General features: G+C 41.1%; 1 protein-coding gene across 4 annotated transcripts in view; it reads right to left on the bottom strand.

Moving 5' to 3' along the window:
- arhgap12a (Rho GTPase activating protein 12a) overlaps nucleotides 1-547 on the bottom strand; it is a 120,832-nt gene extending 120,285 nt beyond the window's left edge. For 2 of the 4 annotated variants that reach the window (XM_053227451.1, XM_053227453.1), the window contains exon 1: nucleotides 292-545. The gene's annotated coding sequence lies outside the window, so the exon portion shown is untranslated. Of the gene's footprint in view, nucleotides 1-291 lie in introns of all 4 variants that reach the window. The other 2 variants (XM_053227452.1, XM_026925914.3) reach the window with 2 other exon arrangements.
- Nucleotides 548-14,008: the final 13,461 nt, after the last annotated feature.

Below are 14,008 nucleotides of genomic sequence, written 5' to 3'. Positions count from 1 at the left end.
AATGTCTAATAAACGAGGATCATTGTTAGGGAAAAAGATTAGCTAACGAGCTACTAGAGATAGCTGTAACAGGTCCTGAACTCGGACATGAAGGAACAGGTTCTCTCTCATTCCTCTGCGAGGGAATCGGGAGTTAACTAACGCTAGCTGAAGGTTTCAATAGAGTGTACAGTTTCGTTATCATACCTAGATGGCCTGCTTAGTTACGTAAATTTAGCTAAGACACAAAATTATAAACTCTTTTGGTGAAATTTAACATTCCATCCAGTACACACCTTCAGAGGCACATACCTGAAACTTTTATACGGAGTAGCTTATTCTTTGTGTCAGGCGAGGATATCCAGTGATAGGTGTGGTCGTCCTTGTTTTTTCAAGTCAATACACTGACGTTAGGTCTACAGTTAATCCTATTTACAATTTCATCGTTTCAATAGTAAAAACACTTCAGTGCGGGGCGACACCCCTCCGCAACCGTGCCACTGTTGTCTCGTGCGCGCTCCCATAGTCGCGCGCACACGCGAGTTCCATAAAACAGACGGATGAAGTTCATCGTGACAGCCGCGCGGTGTCGAAGTCAGTTTTAGATTGCGTGCGCCATCGCGCAGACAGACAGACAGAAACATGCAGCAATGTTATGTAAAACTGAATTGATTCTTTACTGTTGGAACTTTTCTGTCTTTGTGGTCACACGCAGCGGTAAAATTACTGGATGAGTTCCATATTGCATTATGTGGTTGTCTGGAGTCTTTTGTGTGCAGTTTATACAGATTTCAGAAACCATAAAAGTCCATATAAAGTCAATTTTTTTGCCCTCTGTGTGTTCAGTGTATTCTGTGGATAAGCTTGTAATGTCCAAGATGTAGTTTGGTGTTATTAGTTATGAAGTAATTGTTCCTGAAGATCTGTGTCCAGAAGTCAACACTGGGAGTCAGGAAATAATTTCAGGAGGAAAGAGGTCGGAATATACAAAATAAAAATCAACACATTGGACCTCATTTATCAATCTTTTTCTATCTATCAGTTGTGTGTAAATGTTTTCGTAAGCCAAACCAAACTTTGCACCAGGTTGACAAAAGTTTTGAAAACACTGATTCTCTTCATACTCGCTTGCATATGTCGATGAATGCCAATCACCCGTAAATTACCAGCCACATGCACGGCACAATAGATTTGCATTTGATAACACCCACAAAGCTCCATAAAAGGCAAAGTTCACAGAGCTGAAATGACAAATAGAAGCAAAAATTATTTTGACTCATGTCTAAGCTAATACAAATAAATATTATTTAGCATTGTAACAGCACCTGAAATGGTACTGAATTACAGAAAAGGTGAATTAAATGTAAATTAAGAAAAAAGAAAATTGTTATATATAAAAATATATATCTACTGTACCAAAGTGATCATGGACACCAAGACACCACCATTTTCATTCAATGCAGTGTCTCAGCTACTGTTGGACAGAATACACCAATGCACTCTCCCCAATGCCGTGTTGGGCATGGGTATGTCATACAAAGCCCAATGATGGCTCGCTAGCATGAGACATACCAGAGCGGTCACTTATCGGTCACTTAGTGCTGGGTCTAATAAAGTGTTGCACAGCATTAAAAGAAGATATCATGGGAAATGGAACCGAGTTATACACCACCTGAGTCATTGCAGCCCATCCTCCTTTTATGCAGTATATAAAGATAAGTCCATTCGTATCCAGATTGATAAATGAGACCCACGTGTGATGTCCTCTTGCATTTTGGGTAGATGCCAAGCAATAGTAGAAGCAGGAATGGTATTCTGAGATTTTCATTTAATGATATAAGGCACGAGTTTTGCCATATTAATAAAGTTAGGAAATAAAAAGCCTTTATAATGGTGGGGAGTTTCTGAAATTGAGCTGAAAAGCACAGTGAAAAATAAACACAAGCACAAAGCAAAGTCACCTGCCTCCTGAGTCTTCCTCTTTCCCACCAAAAAAGTTTCTACAGTTTTGCCAAAACCCAGGAGAAGGTACCAGACACTGTCGTGGACACTTCTCCTCTTAGCAAGTTCATTAAGTCCCTTGTCAGCCTCCACTAGATGCAAAATCAGGCCACCAATCAGGGTGTAACCAGACTGCCATCCATCAAAGCCTGATTCAGTGCGGGGCTTTAGGTGATGCATGATTGGTAAAGGTGAGAAGGTGTGTGCACAGGGATGTTCACAAGTATCCACTGGTGCCAGTAATCATTAAATTATGGGGGCTAAACCATAGAGTAAAGGTGGCAGTTAGTCCTCACCCCATTAATTCTTGGAAGAAAGTGGCCAGGGCTTCGTGCAATAGTATGAGAAATGTTTCTGGATGGGTCCTGCAGGAGTGAGGCATGGTGTGGAATGTGTGCAGTGTTGGCTGGGGAGACAGTGCCAGGACCCTCAATGTCAGCTACAGTTTGTGTCAGGGGGACACGGAGGGTGCCCCTCCATCCTTTGTGGGGATGCCCATCAGGGATTTTTCCTTGCAGCAGTCATGTGACAAGACCCTGAGGCATGCCTTCTACCAAGTGAGAGTAATTGATGGTCAACAAATTCAGCCTAATGTTCCACCATCTCAGCCATTTCTTTTTCCAGTTATTTAGGATAGATTATTTTGAGTGACACAGGACATTCAAATGAACAAAGAGACGACCCAATTGTTGGTACCAAAGAGTCATAGGGAACTGCTGTTCCATGCAGCTCATCATAATCCCATGGCTGGTCATTTGGGGCAGGATAAAACTCTAAACCGCCTCATGGCCCATTTCTATTTCCTGGACATTCACAATGATGTTCGCAGGTGGCGTGCAGTATGTCATGAATGTCAGCTGGTGAATCCGCCTGCCACCCCGAAAGCGCCATTGTGCCCCCTTCCATTGATCGAGGTCCCCTTTGAAAGAATTGGCATGGACCTCATCAGTCCATTAAAAGAGACTACACGAGGGCATCTCTTCATGCTAGTTTTAGTGGACTACACAACATTATACCTGTAAGCTGTTGCTCTTCACAACATCTCAGCATGCAGTGTTGCGGGGGCACTCTTCCATGTTATGTCCTGAGTTGGGATCCTGAAAGAGATCCACTGGCTCTACTGCATGAAACATGGTGAGGAGCTAATCATTCGTTGGTATCTGGCACTTCAGCCGTTCAAGTTTGAGATGATCCACATGCCAGGGGAACAGATGGTATTGGCTGATTACCTTTCGTGGCCGGGGGCAGGGGTGCAGGGCAGTCGGCTGCAGGCTGGATAGCTTCTCGACCTGAGACAGGCGGTAGGGGTATGTGGCATCAGAGGTGTGGTTGAGTGTCGGATGTGGACAGAGAGGAGGAGGGGGAACCCGCAGGTAACACGTAATGTTTCTCACTTGTGCCATGTTACCAATAGGCTACTTATGTGTGTTTCTCTGTGCTTTCAGAAACCACCGTTACTAGAGAGAGGCAGAGTGGCACAGCTGGCAACACATACATGCATGCGGAGAGTGAACCTGAACCTTTAACTTGAACAGGGCAAAAGCCGCAAGCTAGTGAGGTCCCCTTCAGTTGGGTTGGTTTTTTGGTTGAGTTTTGAAAGGGAAAAACATGGCCAATCAGTATTCAGCAGGCATTTGACATTGAAGTATCCTCCACCCACTTAAATTTGTGATAATTTGCATAATATGAAAAAAGTACTTTTTGCCAACTAGTTCTAGGTTTTTTTTGCCCCATCTCCCTTCTTCACAAGTGTGGCGTCAGACTACTCAACAGAGTGTGAACCTAAATAATTATCAGAAGCATGCTGATATTTGTAAACAACATGGCTGCCATACATACAATGATTACTCCAATAGCTGTAATTCATGATTGATAATAAGGATTTGAACCTGTCATGCATCAGAGTCGGAGACGGATGCAAATGCAGTTTAAAGTTTATTAAAGGAAACTGGCAAACAGTTCCAAAATGTGAAGCAAAAGACTTCACAGGAACAGGAAGAGGCAAATAGTCAGGCGATCAGCAAACCACAACACAAGGGTAAATCCAAAAATCCAAAAACCAGGTAACAAGGCAAAATCGAAACCAGAATAGCAACACACCAAATCAAAGGCTTGGTAAGTTCGGGTAAGCGTTCACTGCGCATTACGTCACCCAGAACAAAGAAACAAGGCTTAAATACAAAGACCAATCGAGGGGCAAACTGAAAACAGGTGAACGTGATCATGACACACTAGGGAGACAACCAATGACAAGACATGGGAGGAGACAGGACATGAATCAAAACAAAATGCACATGGCAACATAAACAAACACTAGCAACACAGAAATAGATGCCATAGCTCTGAGAACTGCGATGTGCACTGAGAGCTGCACCATGCAGGCTTTGGACTCTGGTTGGTTGGAGCATTAGTTTCTCCTATGTCTCCAGCCCTCCCGTCATGTTCGGCAAGATTTGTTTGTGCTCGTGTTTGGTGTGTTCCACAAGATTCCCAGGGCCCAAGATGGGCACTGAATGCCCTCTCTTCCCAGAGGGGCAGAGTAGCAGACATAGGACAGATCGGCAGGAACCAGGTGGTAGATCGGCAGGAACCAATGACATCTTCAGCAGAGTCTGGCTGCGGAGCAACAATGTCCTTCCCAGAATCAGCAGATTATGGTTACAGAGTGATGATGTCCTCACCGGAGTCTGGTGGTGGAGCGATGACGTCCTCCCCGGAGTCTGGTAGCAGAGTGATGATGTCCTCACCGGAGTCTGGTGGCAGAGCGACAACGTCCTCCCTGGAGTCTGGTGGCAAAGCAGGGTGGACATGAGAGGCTGCCGTGTTGGCCTCTGGACTGAGCTTGGCTTGGGAGGCTGCCCCGTCAGCCTCTGTCGTGAGCATGGCTAGGGAAGCCTCCCTGTCGGCCTCTGGCATGAGCTTGGCTGGAACCTCAGTTTCTCCTTCGTTTCCAGCCCTCCCCTCCGTGCAGCAGCTTGTGTTCGGCAAGATTTCTTCGTGTTCAGCATGTTCCACAAGATTCCAAGGGCCTCAAGGTGGGCATTGCCCTGAAGGCCTGCTCTTCCCCGAGGGGCAGAGGAGCAGACATAGGACAGATTGACAGGAACCAGGTGGTGGAGTGACAACGTCCCTGGAATCTGGTAGCGGAGTGACAGTGTCCCCAGCGAATTCTGGTGGCGGAGCAAGAACGTCCTCGCCGGAGTCTGGTGGCGGAGTGGGGTGGACGTGGGAGGCCGGCCAGTCGGCCTGCAGCTTGAGCATGGCTTGGGAGACTGCCCTGTTGGCCTCTGGCATGAGCTTGGCTGGAGCCTTAGTTTCTCCTTCGAGAGGGAAATATGTGACAGAACCAAATTTGAAAGGGTCTGAAGATGTCTGCAAAAGTTGGGGTGTGGTCATCGATTGGGGTGGAGTTAAGTTTTAATAACTGCTTCTCAGAAACCAAAAGTCCAGCTGAACTGAAATTTGGTGTGCTGCATTGAACTGGTTATCTGTAACTGGAATTTATTTTTATTATCAAAAGCACACCACATATGCTAATGCTAATGAGACAGAGCCTCCAACAGCTGTAACTCATCATTCCTTGGGTGGATTTGCACGAAACTTGAAAATTTCTCAATAATTATCAAAAACATGTTGAGATTTGTGAACAGTATGGCCGCCATATGTCAATCACTTCTAAGAAGGCAGAGCTGGTTTACTCAAACAGCTGTCATTCATCATTGGTTATATTCATTTGAACCAAACATGAATGACATGTTCAGGACAAGGTTCTGAGGTGTTTGCAATGGTTGGGACATGGTCATGAAAAGAGGGTGGGGTTATGTTTATTTATTACAGCCAGTTAGATTTCAGCAGGCATTTCACACAAGTAGCATTGAGCTATCGTCATACAGCTAAGTATGTTCATCTGAGGTCTCTTTACTGTTCTTTGTATCTTGGCAAGAACTGGCCTGCCTCTGGGGGTGCTACTTGCAAACAGTGCTTGAATCCCACAGATCGCCACTTGCGGCTATTTATTCTTCTTTTTCTTCTTCTTATAATAATAATAATTATTATTATCATTATTATTATTACATAGTGATCAAGGACAATCTAAGCTACCTTCACAGCAATTTTGGTATTCACCACTCAAGCCCTCTAGTATCACCATTTGGACATACATTTACAATAACAACGCTGTAACGCAACAACGCAACATAGTAGAAATGCAATTCCACTTTCCTCTGATTCTTTAGGTCAAGTTGAGTTCAATGGACACCATGATGGACACCATGATATCAATTTACACCATACTGGATTTTCTACCATTTTGAATTTTTTTAAAAAACCTTTTTATTGCTTGTTCTACAAACTTTGTCCAATAGTTACCAAATTTGAATCACAGCATTGTGGAATTATCCCCCAAAAGTTGCTTGACGTGAAAACCAAATCCCTTTGAGTTGTGTTAGTGGGCACCCAACCAACTGCTTAGAGTAAACTTTGTGAGTGGTTTGAGAATGGATTTTAAGAAAGCAGCCACTGCTTCTTCTATCGGGTTAGAAACCACATCCATTACACAAACTGCCTTTACACTTCTCAGTCTTTTGCTACACTTGTCTTTCAAACACACTGAAAGACAAATGCAGCAGAAGACTGTGAAGGCTGCCAACCAACTGGTCTCAGCTGATGTTTTATCAAGAAGATATGAAACCCAGAGAAGGGAGAAGGGGAAGAGGAAAAGGTAAATGCAGCAATACAGTACACGCCATGATGGAGGGGTCAGATGAAATGGACACAACATCCGATGCTGTAACTGTTGTGGTTACAGACATATCACTAGAAATTGTCCAAATCAGCAGAAGGATGGAGGAGAACAAAATCAGCACCACTTTGCACTGTGAATTGTTCAACATGATTTTTGGTTCTCTTCGGCCATCCTGACACCAGGTTTGTTTAACAAGCTAATTAGTCTGACAAACACCAGAAATTGGCCCCATCCAGAATTTTTTGCATTGCACAGCTAAATTCTCACCTTTTTCATGCTTTTGGACAAAATCAATTTCTTGGCTGAGATAAGGAATTCTGTATTCTTGATCAAGGAACAGATGAGTTTGTTTTGGGTTCTTGATTCAGTGCCACATGTTTTGGTAGCTAAGAAAATTGGGAAATGGGAAGATTCAGGTCACTGGCTAAAATGAATGTTGCATGCATGACTGGATAAACAGAGGTGTTACTGTTGTTTCTAGTAGACAATGGTTACAAGTTTTCTAAAAAAGTTTTTCAGTAAAATACTTGGGTTATATTATATCGTATTAAAGCTTGTCTGTTGATGCATGACGTATCACTTGTTCTTATCATCCACAAAGTGGGGGTGCAGTAGAGCAAATGAATCAAGCCATCAAATTTAAATTGGTTAAAGTTTATAGAAATATTGTAACCATAAAATGTTAACCACAAAATGAGTAGTCATATTTGATAATATTTAATCCTCAATGTTATAGATGTATGGAACTGGGATAGTGCACAAGGTGACACGGAGGCCTGAAAGTGATCTATATGACCTTACATAGGCATCGGTATCCTAGGCCTCAACGTGATCTATATGACCTTACATAGGCATTGGTATCCTGCTAAGTGGGGAGAGCAGGAACAAGCTGTAAATTTAAGTGAATAAGGCTTTCTTAAACAATAACATAAGCACATAATGAAATGTTGGGTCTTGTGAAAAACAGGATGTGGACGTTTTTTCGTGTAAGTGTATATAAGAATGCCCTTCTGAAGAGTTGGGGAGCTTTCTCTGCAGATTCTTGATTCTTGAAAGAATAAAGCGGCCACAACACCCCTCTACTCCGGAGTGATCTTTGATCTTCATTAATTGCTATGACAAGTTACCGTTGACACAGGTCTGGATTGGGTACAGGCACTTCTTTTGATCTTGATCACATTGCCAAGTGGGCATTTCTCCACCTGAGGAAAACCATTGTACAGTCTCCTCCGAAAGTACTGGAACGGCATTTCCTGATATTTACATCTAATGTATTAAACACCTTAGAACATGGCATTTTTGTGTCAAAGTATAGGGACAGATAATCTTAAAGGAAATTAAAGTAAATAACGCTTAATATTTGGTTGTATATCCCTGGCTTGCCAAAACTGCATCAAGCCGGTGACCCACTGACCTCACCAAACTGTTGCATTCTTCTTGTGTGATGCTTTTCCAGGCTTGTACTGCATCTTCTTTCAGTTGTTGTCTGTTTTGGGGGTTTTCTCCCTTCAGTCTCCTCTTCAGGAAGTGAAATGCATGCTCAATTGGGTTAAAGTCTGGTGATTGACTTGGCCAGTCTAAAGCCTTCCACTTTTTCCCCTGATGAAGTCCTTTGTTGTGTTGGCAGTGTGTTATGGGTCACTGTCCTTCTGCATGATGTTCCTCCCAGTTAGACTGGATGCATTTCACTGTAAATTGGCAGACAGAATGTTTCTATAGACTTCCGAATTCATTCTGCTGCTACCATCTTGAGTTACATCATCAATGACCCCATGACACTACCTCCACCATACGTGATCAATGAGCTTGTATGTTTTGGTTTATGAGCAGAACTTTTCTTTCTCCACACTTTGGCCTTTCCATCAATATCATAGAGGTTAATCTTGGTTCCAGAACTTTTGTGGCTCATCTCTCTATTTCTTTGTGAATTCCAATCTGGCTTTTCAATTTTTACTGCTGATGAGTGGTTTGCATCTTGTGATATGGTCTATATATGTCTGCCCTTGAAGTCTTCTTCACACAGTGGACACGACAGGACATTCCAAATTGTTGTTTTGGCTTATGCCCAATGCTTGTGCAATGGCTCTGATCGATTTTCCCTCTTTTCTCAGCTTCAAAATGGTTTGGTTTTCTCCCATAGACAGATCTCTGTTCTTCATGTTGGTTTATCCTTTTTAACAACAAATGCAGTCTTCAAAAGCAGCACCCAAGGCTCAAACCAAGAGTATAAATTAAGCACTATTAATTGTTTAAACACTCAATCTAACAGGGCAGAACTGGGCAACAAGAAACACCTGTCAGTCACATGTTCCAATATTTTTTTCCAATTCTTTATTTATTGGTTTTCTTACATTTGAGGCAAAAAGAAAAACAAACAGATACAACACCCACAACAAGAGGGGGAACAAAAACCAAAATGAAAAAACACACAACCAAACAAAAATAACAGAATAATGGTTGTATTATAAATGAAATAGTAATTAATAATAGGTTAACAAGACAAGTAGTTGGTCAGTACAAGAGTTTAAATACTAGTTACAGATAAGTTCTATGAAATATTTTATAATATATGGAGTACATATAAAATGCTAAGAACACTTCATAATTTTAATGAAGGCTTTGCTTTAATTTTTTAAGCTATACATTAATTATTCCAATGGCAGTATTGCATTTAGTGTTTGTTTAAATGTTCCTTGTCCCAATATATCAAAATGCATTTTTCTGCCGTATAGGATATCAGTCCTAAACGTTTGTTGGAGGTAACATCTAATGACTGATTTACATCTGTATCAGTTAGCCTCTATTGTTACTATTTTGCAAAGTCATGTACCAATAACAAAAACTTTTTTTTTTTTGCAATCCCAGAAAACATGAAGCAGTGCTTTGTAAGTCTTGCACTGATAGCACATAGGGGATAGATTAGGGTATATCTTAATAAGACGGACTGGGGATGGATAGATTTGTAGTTTTTGTTCAGTTATTTACTGCAGGATAGAGTGAGAAAGACGTTATCACGTATAATCTGCCATTGTTCATCTTGAAAGATGAATTTAAAGTCTCTCTGCCATACATTTTTGAGGGAGGTCACAGAGTAACTAGCTAAATCTCTCAAGATTTTTATAAATCACAGAACTCCTCTCTTTTTGGGTTGTGGAATTTACTAAAATTTCTTCTAACTTTGTTGCCTCTAAAAATATACAAATTTGTAAATATTTGTAAAAGTAATTTTTTCCAATTCCAATTTCAGTTTGTAAATCACACAAAGATTAAGAGTTCCTCCATTATACAGTTGTTTAAAAAAGTTATAGCACAGATTTTTCATCCTATGAATAGTGTGGTAGCAATAGAGAAAGGTAGATCAGGGTTATAACATAGTGAGGAAAATATAGAAAGTTTAGATGCTGAACTGCTGAATTCCAAGTTTTCAAAGTGTTGTAAATTACATAACCCACAGTAAAAGGCTGTACTGTAGTCAATTTCTGTCCATTCTGCATCCCTACGTATGTGTACCCAGCTAATATTACCTTTTACTTGGGCTGTCCAGCAGTATATCTGCAGATTGGGTAACCCTAGTCTGCCCTTTTCTTTAGCTTTGGTTAGAGTTTTAAAGCCAATTCTTGGTGGATGATTTTTCCAAATGAAGGATCTGATTTGATTATCTACAAGTTTAAAAAAATATTTACTTACATAGGAAGATAGCGAATGAAAGAGATAGTTGTAGTGAGATAAAACATTCATTTTGATAATGTTAATTCTTCCCAAGAAAGAGATTGGTAGCAATGACCAATATTCTAGATCCTTCTTAACCCTGTTAAATAATGGAGAGTAGTTATTATCAAAAAGGTCATTAGGACTGGGGGATATATTCACCCCCATATACGGTAAAGCAAGCTTGTGCCCAGGTGAACAGAGAAGTATTTTGAAGGTCATAAGTGAAATTACCTTATAGCCTGATATTTCTTCAAAAGTATTAATTATATTATGAACTGCTGGAACTGATTTTTCTGGGTGGTTTAATTACAATAAGTATGTTAATTCCTGACATGAGCTCCACAGTTCTTATGGCTTCTGCCAGTGGTTCAATAACTAAATTAAACAATAAGGGAGAGAGACAGCAATCTTTTCGACAGCCTCTATATAAGGTAAATTTTTCAGAAAGAACTCCATTTGTACATATTTGGGCTGATGGATTGCTATACAAATTACAAGTTTTTAATTCAAAAGATAAACTTCTCTCCTAAATTGAGCTTTCTAATATAGTGAAGTCATAGTTGTTATGTTTACATTCACAGCATTTTATTTTATTATATTATATTATATTATATTGTTATTCTATTGCACTACCCGTTATATCTGACACTTTCATCCTAGAACTGTGTACTGGTGGGCACTGCATTGTCTCTTACTGTGCCTATTTTCCTGTTTTAGTAGTTCTTGTACTGTCTGCACATATTTCCATGTGCACTTTATGTAGTAATGTATAGTCTCATGTAGTTCTGTATTGTTTTATGTAGCACCATGCTCCTGGAGGAACATTGTTTTTTTTCAGTGTGTACTGTACTACTGTATATGGTTGAAATGACAATAAAGCCACTTGATTTGACTAGCATAATCAATAATATTGAGGAGTCTGTGAATAGCTTTCCCAAACCCTGTTTGGTCTGAATTAATATTAATCTGCTAGTAATTAGATGTCAAATAATTTTAATGTCATTTTAAAGTAATTTTAAAGGAGTTGACAGATTGGGCAATATGACATACATTCTATTGCACCTTTACCTTTTTTTATGAATCAGAGAGATAGCTCTCTTTTTCATCTATTCTGGGAGGATTCCCTTTTCAAATAAATTTTTAATCAATGGCATAAAGTTCGATTTAGGCCAAAATGTCTTATAAAACTCTGCAGTATATCCATCTAAACCTGGATTTTTCCCTGCAGGTAAAGTCTTAATCACTTGCAGTACTTCTTCTGTAGTAACAGAGCGATTCATGCTAGCTTGGTGTTCCTCAGATAGTTTTGGTAATGGTAAGGAGTCTAAAAAGGTGTAAATGCTGATTTCAAAGGGTATTAATTTGCTCTATCCGCATTAAGTCTATATCTAATATTGCTTAATTTCCTAAAATTCTCATCAGAGGGAAAGTGTTTATGTAAATTTTCCAGGTTAATAAGGTCTTTTGTCATCTGTGTCATCAGGCTGACAGTTTCCTTTTTCTTTGCAGTGGTATATGATATCAGATGGCCCCGAATGACTGCCTTTGCAGCATCCCACATAACTGCCAGAGAGATGTGCAAAGCAATACTGTCCTCAATATCATGTATAAACCATTGTAATGGGAGATTTTTATGTATGTGTATGGCTGTACCACTTTTTTGAGAGCTAAAACTGGAAGAATAGACCTAGCCTACCCAGTCTTAGTTTTTCATGTTATGAATTAGATAGGTGAGTCTCCTGTAACAGAGCGATACTGCATTTTCTCTCTTTCGAGAAATTTAAGGACTTTTTTTACTTTCGATTGGGTGTCCCAGTCATTTCACATTCCATGTTATCATGTTAACTGTATGTGCTGCCTTTAGCAAAGTGAATAGTAGTCACATCCAGTGGTTATATTGGTACATAAGATTTAATTTAGTTTGTACTCTCAGAGCTGGCGTAGGACTGGGAGGGGAGTCGGGCTAGGCGGTTGGCAGTGCTGAGCTGTGACTGGAGCGGAGAAGACAGGAAGTGATGATGTATCAGGAAGTGAGGTGGAAGAAGGTTGAGAGGGAACTTTGAATGATGTAGGTTGGAATTTAGTTACTAGGAAAGGAAAAAGGAAGAAAACTTGTGGACATAGTTGCAGAACGGATAGCAACAGGGAAAGAACAAATCAGCAAGCATAAAAAAGGAGGGAGGAAGATAGGTTAATCGTTCAATTTGAATCACCCCAAAATCCTTTAAAACTCACTGATGCATTGAAGACCAAGTTGGGCACTATGGAACATGCAAATTTTTTATGTGATGGAAGTCTGTTAGTGTTTTGCAGAGATAGCAAACAATGTGACATGGCTTTACAATTAAAATCATTGATGGGAGAGATTAAAAATAATATTTCCAGGGCAAAAGTGATTCAAGCTAAACAATTACCATATATTAGAAACGGAGTAAAAAAGGACATTTTATCAGTACTGTTGCATTTCCAAGAAAAAATCTTACCATCTAGAGTGATGGTTGGTTACATCAGTTACATGGTAAGAGAATATGTACCACTATCTCTTAGATGTTATAAATGTCAAAGGTATGGGCATGTAGTGGCAATATGTAAAGGCAAACAATGGTGTGGAAAATGTGGAGGGGAACATCAGGGTGTGGTGAGGGGGATAAACGAAAATGTTGCAACCACAGGGATGACCATAGTGCTGCTTCTGGAGGATGTGAAGCTAGAAAAAGAGCAGTTGAAGAGAGTAATAATCAAAAACCAGGGACAGCCAGAAGTCAGGCAATCAACAAACAGGATGTACATGGAACATCCGGTGAGTTGTTTGTCTGACTGGGAGAGCTGGGGATTATGACATTCCTTCCAAGGAAGGCCCAGAATGACGGGATGTTTGGGGGAGAGGTGCTCCTGATGGAGGGCACTGACCCGGAGGAGAAGAGGCTGTGAACGGTGGATGATTGTGCCTTCTCCGATGGGTCCCCAGTCAATAGCTTGGATCTTTCTGGGTTGAGGCAGAGGTTCTGCGGGAATGTTCAGCAGGTTCACAGCCTTTTGGTCTATGAAGTTTCCAGCTGCTACTGAGTCAATCATTGCTGTCAGTACAGAGAACAACCCTGAGTGCTGCAGAATAACTGGCAAGGTGAATGCATTGCTAGGAGTAGACTGGAATGGATTCACCGAGTTCAATTGGGGGTTGGGGATCAGTGGTTGAACTAGTGAAAGCATGCAGTGAACACTGCTCAATGAGATGTCCCGTCTGTCCACAGTAGAAACAGCAGCACTTTCAACGTCATCTCTCTCTGCATCGCTAAGCCGTGCATGGCCCACCTGCACGGTCTCCACGGACATGCTGACACTGGCGGAGGTCTCCTTGGCGAGAGGAGAAGGGTGATTCTGGAGCACATGGTCAAGATATATCACCAGGTCGATGAGGGAGTCGAGAGAGAGCTGCTCATCTCAGCAAGCCAGCTCCATGAGGATTTCAAGATTCAGACCTCGGTGAAATGCTGCTTATAGTGCCGTATCTTTCCAGCCACTCCCCGCAGCGATGGTCCGGAACTCAAGTGTGTGTAGTCAGATGATCGGCAA

Source organism: Pangasianodon hypophthalmus, chromosome 21 (genome assembly GCF_027358585.1).
Source record: "Pangasianodon hypophthalmus isolate fPanHyp1 chromosome 21, fPanHyp1.pri, whole genome shotgun sequence".
Lineage (NCBI taxonomy): Eukaryota > Metazoa > Chordata > Actinopteri > Siluriformes > Pangasiidae > Pangasianodon > Pangasianodon hypophthalmus.
Note: the sequence above shows the minus strand (reverse complement) of the source record. Positions and strands in the feature narration are given on the sequence as shown.